Source organism: Anoplolepis gracilipes, chromosome 16, assembly GCF_047496725.1.
Source record: "Anoplolepis gracilipes chromosome 16, ASM4749672v1, whole genome shotgun sequence".
Taxonomy (NCBI): Eukaryota; Metazoa; Arthropoda; class Insecta; order Hymenoptera; family Formicidae; genus Anoplolepis; species Anoplolepis gracilipes.
In genome coordinates this window covers 7,867,501-7,885,610 of record NC_132985.1, presented here as the reverse complement: position 1 = coordinate 7,885,610, position 18,110 = coordinate 7,867,501, and the positions used below count along the sequence as shown (strand labels likewise).

Genomic DNA, 18,110 nt, shown 5'->3' with positions numbered 1-18,110 from the left:
GAGGGCCCCCCTGGCCCATGGTCGAATCCGACGCCCTACGGGGATCGGAGGGAGCCGCGGCCGGGAGGACTGGGGGGCCGGGGCCTCAGCGGGAAAACTCAGGCTCCGACACGGTCGCCCCTCCCATGGGAGGACGTGACGTGGAGTCGGTGTCCGCTCACAACCGGGAAGAACCGCACGATGGTGGATGGGGAGGTGTCTTGGGGTAAAACCTAAGGCATCTCCCCGGAGAAGGAAAGGCGGGGCGGGTGCGAGGACGGCACGGGAAACCAGCATTCCCCGCACCCCCCAATAACGCCCGAGAAGGACACCCGCTGGAGTTTTAGTGGGTATGGCCGTTAAATAGGCAGACTCCCACATAACCCATCGCTTCATCCCGGAGGCATGGGTACCCATTAAAGGTTTCTTCAGCGCAACAAAAAAAAAAGGGGGGATCCGCCGGTGTACCGCTTTGGAAGGGGAAACGATCGCAGTAAACCGGCGGCTCCTTCCTCGCTGGCGGGCCCCGACCTCAGAAACGTTTGAGCGGCCCCAACAGCTGGGTCGACCCGGAGTCGCTGGGCTGTGCCCAAATGACCCGCACCGACCTCCCCGGCCCCGACTTCGAAATAAGTCCGAGCGGCCCGGGGCGGCCTGGCCTAATGGGCCCGGGAGTTCCGAGACACCATCGGCCCGTCTATGTTGTGGGACGCCGACCGATGTCGGCACTTACCTCTTGTAGAACACCGACTGAGGTTGGCACCCACGTCCCCCGAGAGACGCCGTGCGGCGGTAGCACCCACCGCACGGAAACCCTCATCGTCGAGAACACCCGACCCCCATGTCGCGGGCGAGGAGCAGTCGTCCCCCTACGGTGCCGCGCAACCGGGCGATTATAGTCAGGGCCGCCAACTCCTTTCAGCAATTGGGACTGCACTTTAGACCACCCCCGAAGAAGTGGGCCCCGTCCCTGAGGGAGTTGCTGGGCCCTTCTTGTACTCTTGGAAAAAGTACTGTGCGCTCTTAGTTCCCCTTCCACCCCGGTGGTTCACCCAATAAGACCGGAGCCGAATGAGTGTTTCTGTGGGGTTTTAGGGTTAAGCCTCCTTACCACGACAAAGTGGCGCACGACAAGAAGGTGCATCTTCCGAAGAGGGCCGATAGATGGCCCATAGTGGTTCGGCCGCGTATATGACTGGCACGGATCGTGTCGTTTGGCCGGACCGGGCGACATCCCTTTTGGCCCTAAACTCGCCCGGGCCACTCCACTTTTAGCATTGCCCGGGTGACACCCATGGCTCAGTCATAACTAGTCTCACCAGCAAATCAATTGTAAGATTATTATTTTAATTTTAATTTAAACTACTATTTATCTTAATATTAGTCCAAAACGTACGGCAATTTTTAAAGAATTTTGCGAATGTTTTTAAGAAAAACATCTCAAATTATTACAATTATGTGATACACACTAGCTTTCTCATTATTTATGTGTCGAAAAACTTCTTGAATCTTGGGATACAATTAAATACTTTCTTACTGAAATGGTAATGAGTGAAAGAATAGACACTGCAAGAAAGCTTCTGTCTACGATGAACAATGTAAAAACAAAAGCTTATTTTCTTTTTTTAAAGTACGTTTTAAATTTCTTTAACGCATTTGACGCTTTTTTTCAAGCGTCTGAAACGAGAATTCATTTGTTGCAACCGAAATCTGTAAACTTTCTTTTCCAAATTTGGCAAAATTTTTTAAAAGAAGAACATTTAAAACCATTTTCTCCAGATATTATATTCTCTCTACAACAAAATCAAAAAGCTCTTAGTGAAATTAGTTTAGAATCAGAATGTGAAGAATATTTTAACGAATTAATAATAAAAGGTCACATAAACATAATTACAACTATTCGAGAAAAATGTTTAACATTTTATGTGACTGCTGCAGAGGAAATTCGTCAAAAATTACCTATAAATGATATATTCTTATCAAAATTAAAAGTTTTTCAATCATGTGTAAGTTTAGTCAGTAATAATAGAGAAACATCTTTCAATGATGTTTCTTTCGTGGCTAAAACTTTCGGCGGTATTGACGAAAATGGTTTAAAGCAAGAATGGATTGCGTTACCATTAGATTTTACAATGGAAGAAAAAAAGTCTCTCTAAATTAAATTTCGACGATATGTGGAAAGAAATTTTACAACGTCGGTATATTAATAATATTGCTAAATATCTAAGTTTAACAAAACTTATAAGTAGCATTAGATCACTTTCAAATTCAAATGCCGATTCGGAAAGAATGTTTTCTTGTTTAAATAATGTTAAAACTAAAAAGCAAAATAAATTTTCGTCAGTTTCTGTTAATGCTATTTGCGTGTTTAAATCAACATTAAAAACGAAGGGAGAAACAGTTTTAAACATGACAATTGACAAAAAACATTTGTCTCTTATGTCAGTAGATAATTTATATACTTCCGCTGTTAAGAAAAAAAAAGTATTTTAAGATTATATGCTGCGGATGCTGACGAAGCTGATTCCTCTTCAAAATAATAAACAAATAATTAAATTATTTATTTTATTAATTAATTATTTCTTTGTTTTTATTATTTTATTAATTATTTATTTATTTATTTTTATTATTTTATTAATTATTTATTTATTTTTTTTTGTTTTATTACTTAATTTTTTATTTTTATTTTTTATTTTATTTAATAATTTATTAATTATATATTTTTATTTTAATTTTACATATTTTATTTTATTTTATTTTTATTTTAATATTTGAAGGACACCATACCTAAAAAAGATGTGTAAAGAGGTGTTTATTAAAGACACCACATTTAAAAAAACAGATGTATTAGATATTTTGTCTGTAAAAAACGCCACACTTTAAAAAAACAAGTGTGTAAAAGATATTTTGTTTATAAAAGACAACATTTTTGCAAAGAACAAATATGTAAAAATTATCTTGTCTGCAAAAGATATCACATTTGAAAAAAATAGGTGTGTAAAAGATATCTTGTCTGTACGGCATTCGTATGCAACATAATATAATGCAATATAATATAATGTGGTATAACAGGGCTCCAGGCGAAGGTCCATTTAAAAAAAACCAACCGCGCCATTGGTGATACCTCACGGGTGGTGTGGAAACTCACCATCATTTGTTATTTTAATACTGTCAAAACGATACGTATGATGAGTATATATTTATGTGTCGTATTGTGTTACAAATATATACGCGTATAAAAAAGTAAAATTAAATTAAATATGTAATCGTTATTATATTATATTTTCTATAAATATATAGTTTCTTATTACTAATATTTGTTACTATTATTATTTTTTAGTACAACGCTGCTTGGTTCTTAATATGCGTGAGTGTTAAATGCTTTTCCGAGATTTATAGTCTCTTTCATAAAATTATTTATAAATTAAATTATTAAAATTAAAATTAAATAAAATTAAATATAATATTAATATTATTATTATTTAATATTTTTAATATTAAATTATTTATAATTATTTAATTATTAAATTTTTATGTATAGAATTAAATATTTAATCAATTTAACAGTTGAATAATTTATTAAAAATATTAATATTAATATTAATTTCAAATTTAATTTAATTTAATTTTAATTTAATGATATAATTTATAATTTATAGTTATAATTTTAATGTTATACATATTATTAATCATTTTTTAAATAATTCTTGAGAAAGCATTTCGCCCTATTAACTGTTGCGCGTATGAAGAATGGGAAAGCGAACAGCAGAATGGAGCAGCATTGCTGTCGTTTTCATCGTCGGTTTGGTAGAAAAGAGACAGGAAACTACATCTTTTTTTTTCTATTATCCGAAGCTAACTGAATTTCCAAAGACACATGTACGCGGTTCCCGCTTGTGTGCATCATCCCTTCGGGAGGGTCCCGTTAGCACACATCCCGATAGCACACAACCATACATATTGACCGATGCCTAGGGTAACCAGCACGGCTAGCCAATCAGAAGGTTCTAATGTTCATTGGTCAATTAGCAGTGTGCGCTATCGGATCCCGTCCATCTCTTCTACCGGCGTATCCCCTCTATTTGGCATGTTGCGCACCCTGAATTTGGCTTCTCTGCACACAGGTATGCATACCGGTTCTATGCATACCTGCCCGAGCCGGGGTCCAAGAGGATATCCGGCTATCGGTGCGCTCTTAGCTATCCCTTTACTCCGGTTTCCCGGAGCTTCGGGACAGAGCCTCCCCACCACGTCAAGTTGGCGCACCATCGAGGAGGTGGAAAGTCAGCCTTTTTTTTGTTTTATCAGCGGTGGGAGGAGGAAATGCATTTAGGCACGCCCGGATAGACAGTGTTGGACTCACCTAGCCCGTCAGCGCAAACGCCCGGCTAGTCCTACCAACTAAAACCTCCCCCCGGTGGGCGGGTTCAAGACCCGCCCACGTAAGTAAGTCCTGCTATATCTCTCCTAGTGTCCGGGCCACGGGTACGCGCGAACATTCTTCCGCGACCCGGACGGATGTTGCGCTTGTCCAGCATCCTTCTGTTGTAGCTTATCGTCAGTTCCTGACCGAAGAGGCCCATTTTTTGGAGGGCCGGGGATGACTGAATGGGGATCTAGGATGGCGTGGAGGTCCTCTTCACCGGTCCATCGGTGTTGACCCGAAGGAACATCAGGTTTTCCCGAAGATTCCCTGGATCTTCTTTGTGAAATGGCAAAGTATAGTTAAGGATAACCAACTCAGTCTCATTCCGTAGCTTTCCGGTAGGTAGATTGTCAGCGGTCCATAGTTGGTGTGTACTGTGTACTCTGCAATCGCTGAGTCATCTGCATCAATCCATAAGGCTACCGCCAAACTATCACCGAAGTTCTAGTTGGCCCAGTTGGCCAGGTACCCGGACAAAATTAGCTCGCATGGGAGAGCCCGCTATTACTAACTAAGCCTAGTTATTAGTTATTAGATATTGCTACCTATTTAAAGAAATTAACTTAGCCTATCTTATTCCTATTAGTTAGGTGAGTTATCCTTATGTCTACGGGAGGTTACGATAATACTGAGTGAGAATTATATATGTCCCTATCCCGCTATTTACATATTAACACCTATTTACATTGTAACCATCGTGGATACTGTTGCCTCTATGTTCTATTGTCTCTATGTTATCTCCTCGTCGCTGGCGACAGGGGCAGCGTTACTTGTTCCAGGGTTAAGCTGAATTCTCGCGGACCCACTCCTCTTCCTCCTTTATTTGTATCACAGTATTTGTGAATGACGAGGCCGCGTCCCAACACTTGTCGCCTCTCAACATCGCTGAGACAATTCCCTGTAAGAACAGGTCCGGGCCAATAACGTCCATCAGTTCCCTCCTGTTCACCTGCCATCTTGTACAGGTTCGTCACGTGTGGTCCGTGGTGTCCAGTGCCGAGGATCCGCAGCTGGCACATCTGAGGTTCCCTATTTATCCAATCTTATACAAGTATGCTGAAAAGCACCCGTGCTCAGTGAGGAGCTGCGTCAGATGGAAGGAAGTCTGACTATGACCCTTGCTCATCCATAGCTCAAACTCCGGGACAACGGCCTCCAGGGTAACTCGCCCCCAGTTTCCTTTCTGCAGCAGGCTGTTCATCCATTCTTCTCTTAATGACACCGTTTCCTCGTCTCTGGTCCTGATCTGTCGTTTTGTCAGTTGTTGCTTCCTTCTGCGTAGTTCTAGTGTCCTGTCGTACGTTTTACTCCTCATTTCCGCCAGGAGAATCAACGGTGGAATCCTAGCAAGAAGAAGGGCAGCGTCCAGAGAAACTGTCCTATATGCCGAGATGACTTGGATTGCCACCTGTTTCCACGCCTGATTAAAGGCTCTCTGATGTTCTTTTGTCCTATTAAGTGCCTTATACCAGACCGGGACGCCATACATACAGATGACAATACCCCTGCGTACAGCCTCCTCTTATTCTCGCTGGGTCCCCTAAGGTTGGGCATCAATTTTCCAAGTGCGCGCGACATTTTCGACAACTTCTGTTCCACGAATTCAAAATGGGGATGAAAGTTTAATTTGGTCTATCATTACCCTCAAGTACCTCATGTATTCCTTGATCGGGATAGTCTCACCATCTAGTCTAATCGAGGGTAGCCGCTCCGGCTTCTTTCCTCGCGGCCAAAATAAGACTGCTTCCGTTTTATGTATTGCTACGGTTAGCCCTAACGATCTTATTCTACTCACCGTGATCTCGAGTTGGTGGTTGGCCCTATCTATGGTTTCCGCCAGGGAGCTAGCCTCCACCAGAACCAGGGTATCGTCCGCAAAACATACCACCAGGCGTCTCTCCTCCCTACCAGGACTAAGGACGGATTCGAATCCTATATTCGATAGAAGTGGTCCGAGGACCGAACCTTGCGGGACTCCCGCACTCATCAGAACCAGCTCGATTCCCCTCTCGGTTGGAAATTCCACGGATCTCTCAGAAAGATACCCCGTTATAACGCGTCGTATGTATTTCGAGTATCTCTTTTTGACGAGGGCCCTCTCAATCACCTGCCAAGGGATGGTGTTGAAAGCGTTTTTAATATCGAGGCTGATGGTAATCGCGTAGCCCCCCTTCTCGATTGCAGACTCCACCGTGGACTTGACCAGTTGAAGGGCGCCGATAGTAGACCTTCCCCGCCTAAAACCGTATTGATGTTTTGCCAACGCCGTGAAGCCGTTAGTTGCCTCCTCCTTCCTCATGCGCTCAATAATGAGGCGCTTGAGGGACTTGCCCAGATCATCCAGCAGGCAAATCAGACGAACTTTAAGATCCCTCCCAGAGGAGTCGTCCCCCTTGGGTATTAAGACCAATTTGACCTTCTTCCAGATTTTGGAAAAAACTCCATCTCTCAAACACTAGAAGAAGGTTGAGCGGATGGAGTTCAAAAACTCATCCAGGCATTTCTTGATTATTTTGACCGGGATTCCATCCAGGCCAGGTGCTGAGTTACTCACCGCCTTCCTCCTCAAGACTTCTTTTACTTCCTGTAGTGTGACCTCATAGAACCGGTTAGACGAACGATCTTCTCTTCGTCGAGTACCCAAAGGTGCAGCCGTGTCAACGGCATAGGGGAATAACCCTTTCATCAGACCGACCGATTTTCCATGCTCGAGGGTCTCGAAGTTGGACCGGTTCAACTCAATCTATTTAACACCAACTTATATGATATGCCCCATGGATCTCGATTAATAGTATCAATGAGCTCTTGCCACGATTTGCTCTTAGCTCTAGCAATCGCTTTCCTGAGTTTTCGTCTCTCCCTGCGGTAGGAGACCTGTAGTCGACACAGGATTCGTTCATAGCTGTTGTTTTTGATCTTTTTCCGTAGGTGGCATTGCCACGATCTCTTGGCCTTGGTCGTCTTGAGCCTCTGTTCGGCAATTTGGTCATTCCACCAATATACCACGTCCCTCCCTCGTCGAGTAGAGCTTCTTGGGGTGCTCGAATCACAGGCATCGCGCAATGCCCGCGCGAGCGGTTCTGTTTTTTCTTCTGGTCCTGCTTCCTCGTCGTCCGCGCTATACCAGAGAAGAGTCGCCTGGAATTTGTCAATGTCCATCCTCTCCCACTTCCATCTGGGATAAATCTTGGTGATGATAGAACTTTTATAGGACACAGGAAACCGATCAACCCTGAAGGTGATATACTGGTGATCTGATAGTGACTCGATTTGCGGCCTAACCCTCCAATCAACGATTTGTCCAAGCAGTCCCGGGGTGGCCCAAGTCAGATCCACGATAGAATCCTCCTGAGGGCGGACACAGGTAGGCTCCTTACCTCGGTTGGCTATCTTAAGATCAAACTTGACCGCCAGGTCTTCCAAAAGTCTACCACGGTGGTCCGTGAGTCGGGCGCTCCATAGGGCTGATTTAGAGTTGAAGTCCCCGCAAATCAGGATATTATTATCGAGACATCGTACCTCATTGCCGATTTCTTCGATTATCTTCGAGAATTCTCGTCGATCAATGTTTGGCGAGATATAGGCCAAAATCACCGATACGCCACCTATGGATACCGTCAAGAGTTCCTCTTCCGACAGACCAGTCTACAGGGAACACGGGAATTTCCAGGGCAGTAAAACATCGTCGAATGTCCGTTCAGACTCTCATACCAGTTCGGAATTGTTGAAATCCGAGCCGGTTCGGAGATCATGCACAGCGTGATACCCATTTCCGCGACATATTGCCTTAAAAGATCAAAGGCCCCTCTACTATTGTTCAGATTACACTGAATAACTTTCATATCGCACCATTAGCGATTGTCGAGGATTGTCTCTCTTCAACCTTTCTGCTAGCTCCGCATGGATAACCACCCATTCGATGCCCAGAATCTAGTCCCAATTATCTACAGGGGAGACAATCAATGGGATTGGGGCAACCGGATACCTGGTGTCCCTGTTCGCCACATCTAAAGCAATTTCCTGACCTATCGACCGAGGACCTGCACCTACCTCTAACATGTCCAAAGTCCCAGCACTTATAGCATTGGGTGGGTTTCGCCTTAAGTAACTCGACTTGCGCAACTATCCAGCCTATCCTAATTTTAGGTGTCTTTGATATTCTAATCGCCACAGCTAGTGGACATTACACCCAGGTCATAAATAGACCTATCCTCATGGGCCGGATTTCTCCCATTTTAAGCTCCTCGTTACTACAGTTACCTAATCTTGAGAGCTCACTAAGGATATCCTCCGTCCTGACCGAACCATCGAATCCTATTAGTCTAAACTCGCCCTGGACAACCGGCCGGGTAATAGTGGCATCCTCTCCAATTACTTCGGTTAACCTGGTTTAGAGATTCTCAGCCTTCTTCCTATTATTGGGGCCAGCTATCTTAATTATCCATCCCCATTGGTGGATGTACGGATCCTGGATTTCTCAATTCCCAATTCCTGCAGAGATATCTTCTGTTTGGCCATCCTGATAGTGTCCGCGTATGAGAAGCCCTCAGTTCTTCCCCTGATGACGACCGCCGAGGTCGTGGGGGCCCTGCGCCTGGGTCCAGGTTGCGCTGTCTTCGCTGGTCTTTCTATTGATTCGGTCTTTTCCTGGATGACTGATGGATCCTTCTGTTTACCTCGGTTTTTCCTGGGTTGTTTCCTCCTGCGATTTGTTTTGGATGAGACTCATCCAGATGACTCGCTCGCGCTCATATCAGCAGTGTCCTCGCTATTAACCCGTTTGACTCTCGAACCAGCCGTCCCAGGGGGAGCTACCTGAATATTACTTATTATTCTTGGGGGAGCCCTAGCCCTCGGCATCCTCTGTGGCTTGAGGGGCTCAATATACGTATCGCTCCTTCCCGCAGACGGTTCAGTTACCCTATTATCATCTGTTTTATCTGCTATTGCTTTCAAATAATTAGATTCCGAGAATCTGACTTTATTAGCCGAAGGGCGCAACGGGGGAAACTCCACCGAATACTCGGGGTTCCTAGTTCTCTCCAATCTCGTCTCTAGGTCACTCATCGGTGAGGTTCCTTTATTCACCCGTTCCACCGTGAAGGTCTTATGGGTCTGCTCTTTGATGATCGTGGCCTGGAGGTTCTCAATCACCTGTTGCATTTTCTCTATATCGCTCCTCAGCAGAGCTACCTCTCTTTTGTAGCCCGCAACCTCAGCTCAAGATTCCTCTTCTTCAGAGTCACCGGGTCTCCCTTGTCCTCGTCTCTCTCTGCGAGTATCTTTACCGCTTCACCTATGGATGCCAGTCTTTCGGTGATCCAACCGCTCAAGGGCCCCTTAAGGTTTTTGCTCCTTTTCCTAATAATATTTATGTCATCTACTCAGCCGAAGGCATTCGCTCTCAATCGAAGGGACGGAAGATCCCTCAAGATATCAAGATCTCTGGGAGCTTTTCTCATTTGCTCCGCAATCGTCTTTTTCCCCTTTTTTAAAAAGGGGCCCTCTTCAACGACGGCTCTCTTCTGCTCGATACCATCAGCAGTGTTGGACATACCGCACAATAGGTCCGTAAGGTCAATAAGGCTTCCTGTTACTGTTCGCTTTTTCTTTTGAATGCTTGGCCCTGCTTTCTCATCATCCGTTTTCTCGTCTGTAAACAGTCGTGCTTTCCTTTTCGGTCTGAGGATTTCAGTCTCCATGTCGCTGTCATGTTCTTCCTGTAGGTTCTTCCTAACATTCTCTTCCTGAGGTGGAGATGGATAGGGAGACGGTTCAACTGTGTCCTCTGGGATAACTGATTTCGGGGTAGCAAACACGTCGTCTATCGGAGGCGGTAGACTATCGATTGTCTTGCAAACGAGCTAGTCCGTGATTACATGAGTCGCCGGAGTGCTCAGTCCTTCTATGTGTGAAGTACTTCCTGTATTATCAGCAGTCGTCGAGATACCAGCAGCCGCTTCTTCTGTTCCAATTTTGATTGATTTTTTTTGTATTATTTTCTAATTCCATTTTGATCCTACGAGATGTATCGGAAAGGGTCGTTCGTTTGGGCAGAGCCGCTTGCCTAGATAAGTCTAGCTTCACTGGGGATGTCGGCCGGTGCTCCCAGGAGTCGTTTAAGACTGCGCCTATTATGCTCGCCGCAGCCACAAGCCTCCGGGCACGCCCTCACACCCTAGGCTACGAGCTTGACCTTATACTAATTCAACTAGAAAAACCCATCTACAACTATTTACTTATTACTATCTATCCAAAAAACGGAACAGATAAAGTGCGAGTATCGCGATCAACAGGAAACAACGAAACGTATTTACATTACGAGTATTGCGATCAATTAATAAATAGACGTATGTATCGCGAACAACAAGAGATAACCTTATATAATATATGTACACGCACCGGCATAAATGGTGTCCGTCGATAAATGTGTATGTATGTACGTGTATGACAACCGAGAGCGTCACATACACATGCAGCGCGTACGTACGTGTCACTTGAAGCGCGGCGGAGTTCATGCAGCGGAGGAGAAAAAAGTGGGAGGCAATCCGATGTTGCATCCTTAGCGCAAGCCGCACGATCGAGAGAGAAAGCATGACAAGACGTAATGCCGATTAGTGGTGTCCTGTAGCACTGCCTCACTCACTCTACGCTTGAATGCAGGAGGAATAAGCGAGAGAGCTATAGGACACCGCGTTGTCTCTATATGCGTCTCGTTCGCTCTCGCGCTTATGTGCTTTCTTTCTTATTCCTTCAAGAAACGTGGCTGAACCCTGCGCATCGAATACCGGCATTCGTAAAATTATAATTATATTATATTAATATCAGAAGTTCGGTTTCATATATAGCAAAAAAACATGATTATTCTAATTAAATATTAATTTATTTATGATTGCGTATTTTTTTTTCTATTTATGTAAAAAAATTTGGTAAAAAATATATATATACATGTATCATTATGAGTAATTTTGAGATTCACTAGAACAGTAATTGTAAACTTACATCCGTTTGTAATTAAATTTATAATTACATATAAATAAATGTGTAGAAATGATAATTCGTGATATAAAATATTTTTCGTAATTGTATTATTACAAAACTAAAATTTTAAATTCCCGATAAAAAATTTCTTATGTATAGTTATGCAGAATTGAATATTATTATACAGGATTCAACACAATTATGTAAAAATATGTATAATTATTATAGATGACATCGTATAAAACGTTACGTATATTTATATATAAATGGATTGATAGCTACAATTAGAATTATGTATATGTAAGCTTATACATACTTATACATAATGCCTGCAACATTTTATGTATAATTATTAATAATTATATATAATTATATATAAAATGGACAAATTTCGTATATAAATTTGAATAATTAGATACGATTATTTTTGTCTGATTATATATAAAAATTTTTTACCGGGTTATAACACAATATCGATATCTGATCGAATTCATGGTTTGTCACAAATGAACCAACGAGCATTTAACTGTAAATTTACAATACTTATATAAAAATGTAACTAATTTAGGGAAGATAACGTTATGCTGCGTAATATTACAAAAATTTAGATATCTTCATAAAATTTTTTTAAATATTAATGATTAAATTATACATATATTAATATTAAATATTAATTTAAAGTAAATTAAAAACTATTTATTTTCTCTTTTTTTTTTATTTATTTTTATAAATACATATATATATATTTTTATATATAATTATATATAAAATATAAAATAAAAAAAAAAATATATATATATATATATATAGAGAGAGAGAGAGAGAGAGAATTTATATATAAAAAATATTATATATATATATATATAATTATATAGAATTATATATACTGTTACGTCCGTGTCAGCTGTGAGGAAATCGATATATCGATCGGTCAAAAGTTTGAAAGAAAAACGAGCGTCGCAAGAAGACGAGTCTGCTTTCGGACGTAACACTTTATATATATATATACAGAGTATACGAACGAGTGAGACGTTTATAGACGCGTATACTCTGTATATATATATATATGTATATGCTCTGTGTATAGGCGTCTCACTCGTTATATATATAGACGCCTATAGACGCGTATACTCTGTATATATATATATATATATATATTTATATACATATATATATATAGAGCATATACATATATATATATATGCTCTGTATATATATATATATATATATACAGAGTATACGAACGAGTGAGACGCCTATAGACGCTTCTCCTCGCGGTGTGAAAGTTTTATTGGCCCTGAAAATGGCCGATCGTGGGACAAGCGCGGAAGCTGCATTTCATTTAATAGTCTGTCCAGTATCCGTCCCGGTCAATAACTTGATTGAATCGATTTGGTATCGAATCAATCAAGTTTGCGAGAAAATCTGGTCGATGTCGAAGCCCTTCCCAGACTTCTCTCGCATGGTTAACTAAGAAGAACATCCTCCAGTATGCGAATATAGTCCGCAGAGTTCATCCGCGAGGGAATTTGTACCAATTCGCCGATTGCAGTTCCCGAAATCCAAATTCCGAAATGCAAATTCCCTCGCGGATGAACTCTGCGGACTATATTCGCATACTGGAGGATGTTCTTCTTCCTTCAGTACGCGCAATCTATCCCGCAGAGGATGTACCAGTTATACGGTTAGTGCAGGATAACTCCAGAGTCCATACCTCACATGAAACATGGGCATGGTTTCGGGATCATCCGGAGATTCAATTGGTCAACTGGCCTGCACGTTCACCAGATCTAAATTTGATCAAAAATGTCTGGGCACAAATGGTTCAACGATGGGAACCAAGACGGGAGAGGACGGTAGCAGCGTTAGTTAACCATGCGAGAGAAGTCTGGGAAGGGCTTCGGCATCGACCAGATTTTCTCGCAAACTTGATTGATTCGATACCAAATCGACTCAATCAAGTTATTGACCGGGACGGATACTGGACAGACTATTAAATGAAATGCAGCTTCCGCGCTTGTCCCACGATCGGCCCTTTTCAGGGCCAATAAAACTTTCACACCGCGAGGAGAAGCGTCTATAGGCGTCTCACTCGTTCGTATACTCTGTATATATATATATATATATATATATATATATATATATATACAGAGCATATACATATATATATATATATGCTCTGTATATATATATGTATATAAATATATACAGAGTATACGCGTCTACAGGCGTCTATATATATAACGAGTGAGACGCCCATACACAGAGCATATACATATATATATATATATATATATATATATATATATACAGAGTATACGCGTCTATAAACGTCTCACTCGTTCGTATACTCTGTATATATATATATAAAGTGTTACGTCCGAAAGCAGACTCGTCTTCTTGCGACGCTCGTTTTTCTTTCAAACTTTTGACCGATCGATATATCGATTTCCTCACAGCTGACACGGACGTAACAGTATATATAATTCTATAAAATTATATATATATATATATATAATATTTTTTATATATAAATTCTCTCTCTCTCTCTCTCTCTCTCTATATATATATATATATATATATATATATTTTTTTATTTTATATTTTATATATAATTATATATAAAAATATATATATATGTATTTATGAAAATAAATAAAAAAAAAAGAGAAAATAGTTTTTAATTTACTTTAAATTAATATTTAATATTAATATATGTATAATTTAATCATTAATATTTAAAAAAATTTTATGAAGATATCTAAATTTTTGTAATATTACGCAGCATAACGTTATCTTCCCTAAATTAGTTACATTTTTATATAAGTATTGTAAATTTACAGTTAAATGCTCGTTGGTTCATTTGTGACAAACCATGAATTCGATCAGATATCGATATTATGTTATAACCCGGTAAAAAATTTTTATATATAATGAGACAAAAATAATCGTATCTAATTATACAAATTTATATACGAAATTTGTCCATTTTATATATAATTATATATAATTATTAATAATTATACATAAAATGTTGCAGGCATTATGTATAAGTATGTATAAGCTTACATATACATAATTCTAATTGTAGCTATCAATCCATTTATATATAAATATACGTAACGTTTTATACGATGTCATCTATAATAATTATACATATTTTTACATAATTGTGTTGAATCCTGTATAATAATATTCAATTCTGCATAACTATACATAAGAAATTTTTTATCGGGAATTTAAAATTTTAGTTTTGTAATAATACAATTACGAAAAATATTTTATATGACGAATTATCATTTCTACACATTTATTTATATGTAATTATAAATTTAATTACAAACGGATGTAAGTTTACAATTACTGTTCTAGTAAATCTCAAAATTACTCATAATGATACATGTATATATATATTTTTTACCAAATTTTTTTACATAAATAGAAAAAAAATACGCAATCATAAATAAATTAATATTTAATTAGAATAATCATGTTTTTTTGCTATATATGAAACCGAACTTCTGATATTAATATAATATAATTATAATTTTACGAATGCCGGCATTCGATGCGCAGGGTTCAGCAACGTTTCTTGAAGGAATAAGAAAGAAAGCATGACATAAGCGCGAGAGCGAACGAGACGCATATAGAGACAACGCGGTGTCCTATAGCTCTCTCGCTCATTCCTCCTGTATTCAAGCGTAGAGTGAGTGAGGCAGTGCTACTGGACACCACTAATCGGCATCACGTCTTTTCATGCTTTCTCTCTCGATCGTGCGGCTTGCGCTAAGGATGCAACATCGGATTGCCTCCCACTTTTTTCTTCTCCGCTGCATGAACTCCGCCGCGCTTCAAGTGACACGTATGTTCGCGCTGCATGTGTATGTGATGCTCTCGGTTGTCATACACGTACGTACATACACATTTACCGATGGACACCATTTATGCCGGTGCGTGTACAAGTCCAATTATGGTAATGAGAATGAAGTACGCGTGCTACTATATTTCTCGTTTATCTAAAGACGTGCTTCCAGCTATGTCCTAGGGAACGCCAGGGCACCTATATAGCGAGTATAACAATGCGCATGCGCTCTGGTGACCCAAAATTCAATGCGCATCAGAAACTGATTTAGACCCTTAATGGCATATGGGGGGGCCTATCAGGTCTCAAAAATTCCCTCGCGCATCCCGAACTGTGCTCCAGTTACTACTGCGCAACCATCAAAAGTTGCGCCCGTACTATCTATTTTTGAGGTCTCTCCTCATCTCCTATTGGTGAGCACCACTCTATGCTTTTTCCCGCCATATAAGGTTTGAGTCACTTGTTATTCTATCTAAAGGTGTATCTAATACTATCCGCCATATGCATGACACTCGCCTGCCACATGCAGTACATATGTCCGCCGTATTCGTGGCGCACATGGATCCGTCCTACTTGTGAACGTGCCTTGTGAACGCTCCACCACGTAATGGCCGCCTGTCACTTCGGAGTGCTGTTCGAGAACCGAGACGGTGTACATCGCCCGCTCTTGGCTGCTTAGTTTGATCGGCTATAGTTAGTGATTAAAGTGTTTTTGCATAAGATATTTCTATTTCAATTGCTCAAATCTCTCATTTCCATAAGTGGACAAAGTTATAATTACGAATCTGCTTCGCACTAATAGCCTAGCGCCTTATGCGCATCACGCGGCATTGTCCGCCATTCCCCCTCCTCCTCACGAAGTCACCATGCATCTCGCTGCTTCCGCATCAGATCCGGGAGGATCTTCTTCCTCGTCTCATCATTCTAATCCTAACATCTCCTTCACTTATGATTACAAGGAAACTGATACAGCTGTAAAAATACTAAATTCTATTTCCAGCGTATACCCTCCCATCTCATTGTTATAGTCCTAGAAAAGGCTATATATTTAATTAATGAATACATATATATATACATATAATCATAAGGATGCAGGAATGCATCGCGACCGAAGCGATAATCGCGCGAGCCGCTGACGCAGCGAGCCACGCGCGCCCGAGACCGAGCGCGAGACCGGAAAGTGCTTTCGGAGACGCACCGGAAAGGTGTCGCCGAATTGCAAAAAGTACAAGCGAGGAAATTTGACTTTGAACTTCCTCGCCTGCACTAAAACGCGAATTCAGCAACATAACCATATTTGATCATGTTGCTAAGGGATCCCCTCCGAAAAACCATGCAGTTCGAAGGGAAGAACAACACCCGCCGCGATGAAGCGACGGGCAGTCGTAAAAAAGGATCCTAACGAATGATAATCGTCACAGGCAGTTATTAAATAAAACGAGATACACGAATAACTAAGAGATATACGCGCGCCGCAGATAAGTCGACGCGTATTAGACTACCTGTACGACAGAGTATACGAAAGATACTGCTCTCTCCCTTTAACCGATAATACACGCGAGTGTAAATACGTACGCTAGACACAGTGACAAAATATCATACTATAGATTCTAGTTAGAATATCGTTTATTGAGCAAGTTATATGAAGATTATAAAAGAAGTTTAATAAAAATTTTAAAGAAGAATTAGGAGAACAAATAAAAGGAGAGGAACCGTTCGCCGGTCTTTTCAGAAAATCCTCGAATCCCTGTGCCCTCTCCCGGAGGCACAACAAATCTGGTGGCAGCGGTGGGATCCTGAGAATTCCCCGGTGGACCTTAGGAAGTTGGTACCTCGACCGTCGTGCAAGTCCTGCAATAAAATAAAAAGTGCATAAATAGGCAGGCACGTCAGAAAGTTAGCACACACTGACGAATACCAAGAAGTTAAGGAAAAACCACGTGCAGAGCAGACGACTACGGACTACGAGAAAACAGAGCATCGCAGGATTGGAGCAAGGACGTGAGCCGCCAAGCCGCCCGACCTACGACAACTCCATCGACGACGCATCGCCGCCGGAACGCGACTGCCAGCCTTATCAGCCGCCGAGCGAAGGACACAGCGTCAGCGAAACCGAGCGAGACAGCGAGCGAATATGCGAGCGATACTACTACTGTAAGTTCGAACCAAATTAATTTTAATTAAATTTGCGTGAATATCGGAAGAAAGAAACGTACCGAAACCGATAGCAAATAAGTCGTGATTGCTTAGCGAACGAACAAATCGAGCTATCAAATATTGTGAATTAAGTCCCGCAAGTATAGCAGTAGAAGCGCTCCGAGACATACGAGATAGTGTCCGACGGAATCTCGAAACTCGATACTCGAGTGATAGCGACATAAAGCTACCGAGCAATGTTATAACAGAACGCGAATTTCCATTTACGAGTTTCGACGCGAGTTTTGTTGAAAATAATCCGACTGACCCCACTGACGATTTACACGACTCAACCAGACGAACGAGACCGTATCTTAGTCGAACTCCAAGCCAGGTATCACTCCGGCGAGAATTTTCGTTGACATCTTACGAGAGCGAGATTTTTGATCTCGAAGAAATCTACGCACGAACGCGCGAGATGGCAGAAGCTCAAAATCCCCGCACGTCTACTTCCGCAAACGTGTCTACTGACGCGGTAGACGAGATCGCACGATTGCGACGAACAATTAATCAACCGATACAACCGCGAGAAGAATCGACAAACGACTCTACATCCACAATGTTAAGAGAAATGCGCTACGCAATACAATTCTTAACGGACAAGTAGCTCAACTACAGCAACGCGATCAAAATATAAGCCGTCGAGAAGAACTTTCCGAAAGCATA

General features: G+C 41.2%; 1 long non-coding RNA gene across 2 annotated transcripts in view; it reads left to right on the top strand.

Annotated features, from left to right (window-relative positions):
• The first annotated feature begins 15,848 nt into the window (after positions 1-15,848).
• The window catches only part of LOC140674548 (uncharacterized), a 9,998-nt gene continuing 7,736 nt past the window's right edge, over positions 15,849-18,110 (top strand). The window contains exon 1 of one of the 2 annotated variants that reach the window (XR_012048246.1): positions 15,849-15,941. This is a non-coding gene — a long non-coding RNA (uncharacterized lncRNA). Of the gene's footprint in view, positions 17,403-18,110 lie in introns of both variants that reach the window. The other variant, XR_012048247.1, reaches the window with a different exon arrangement.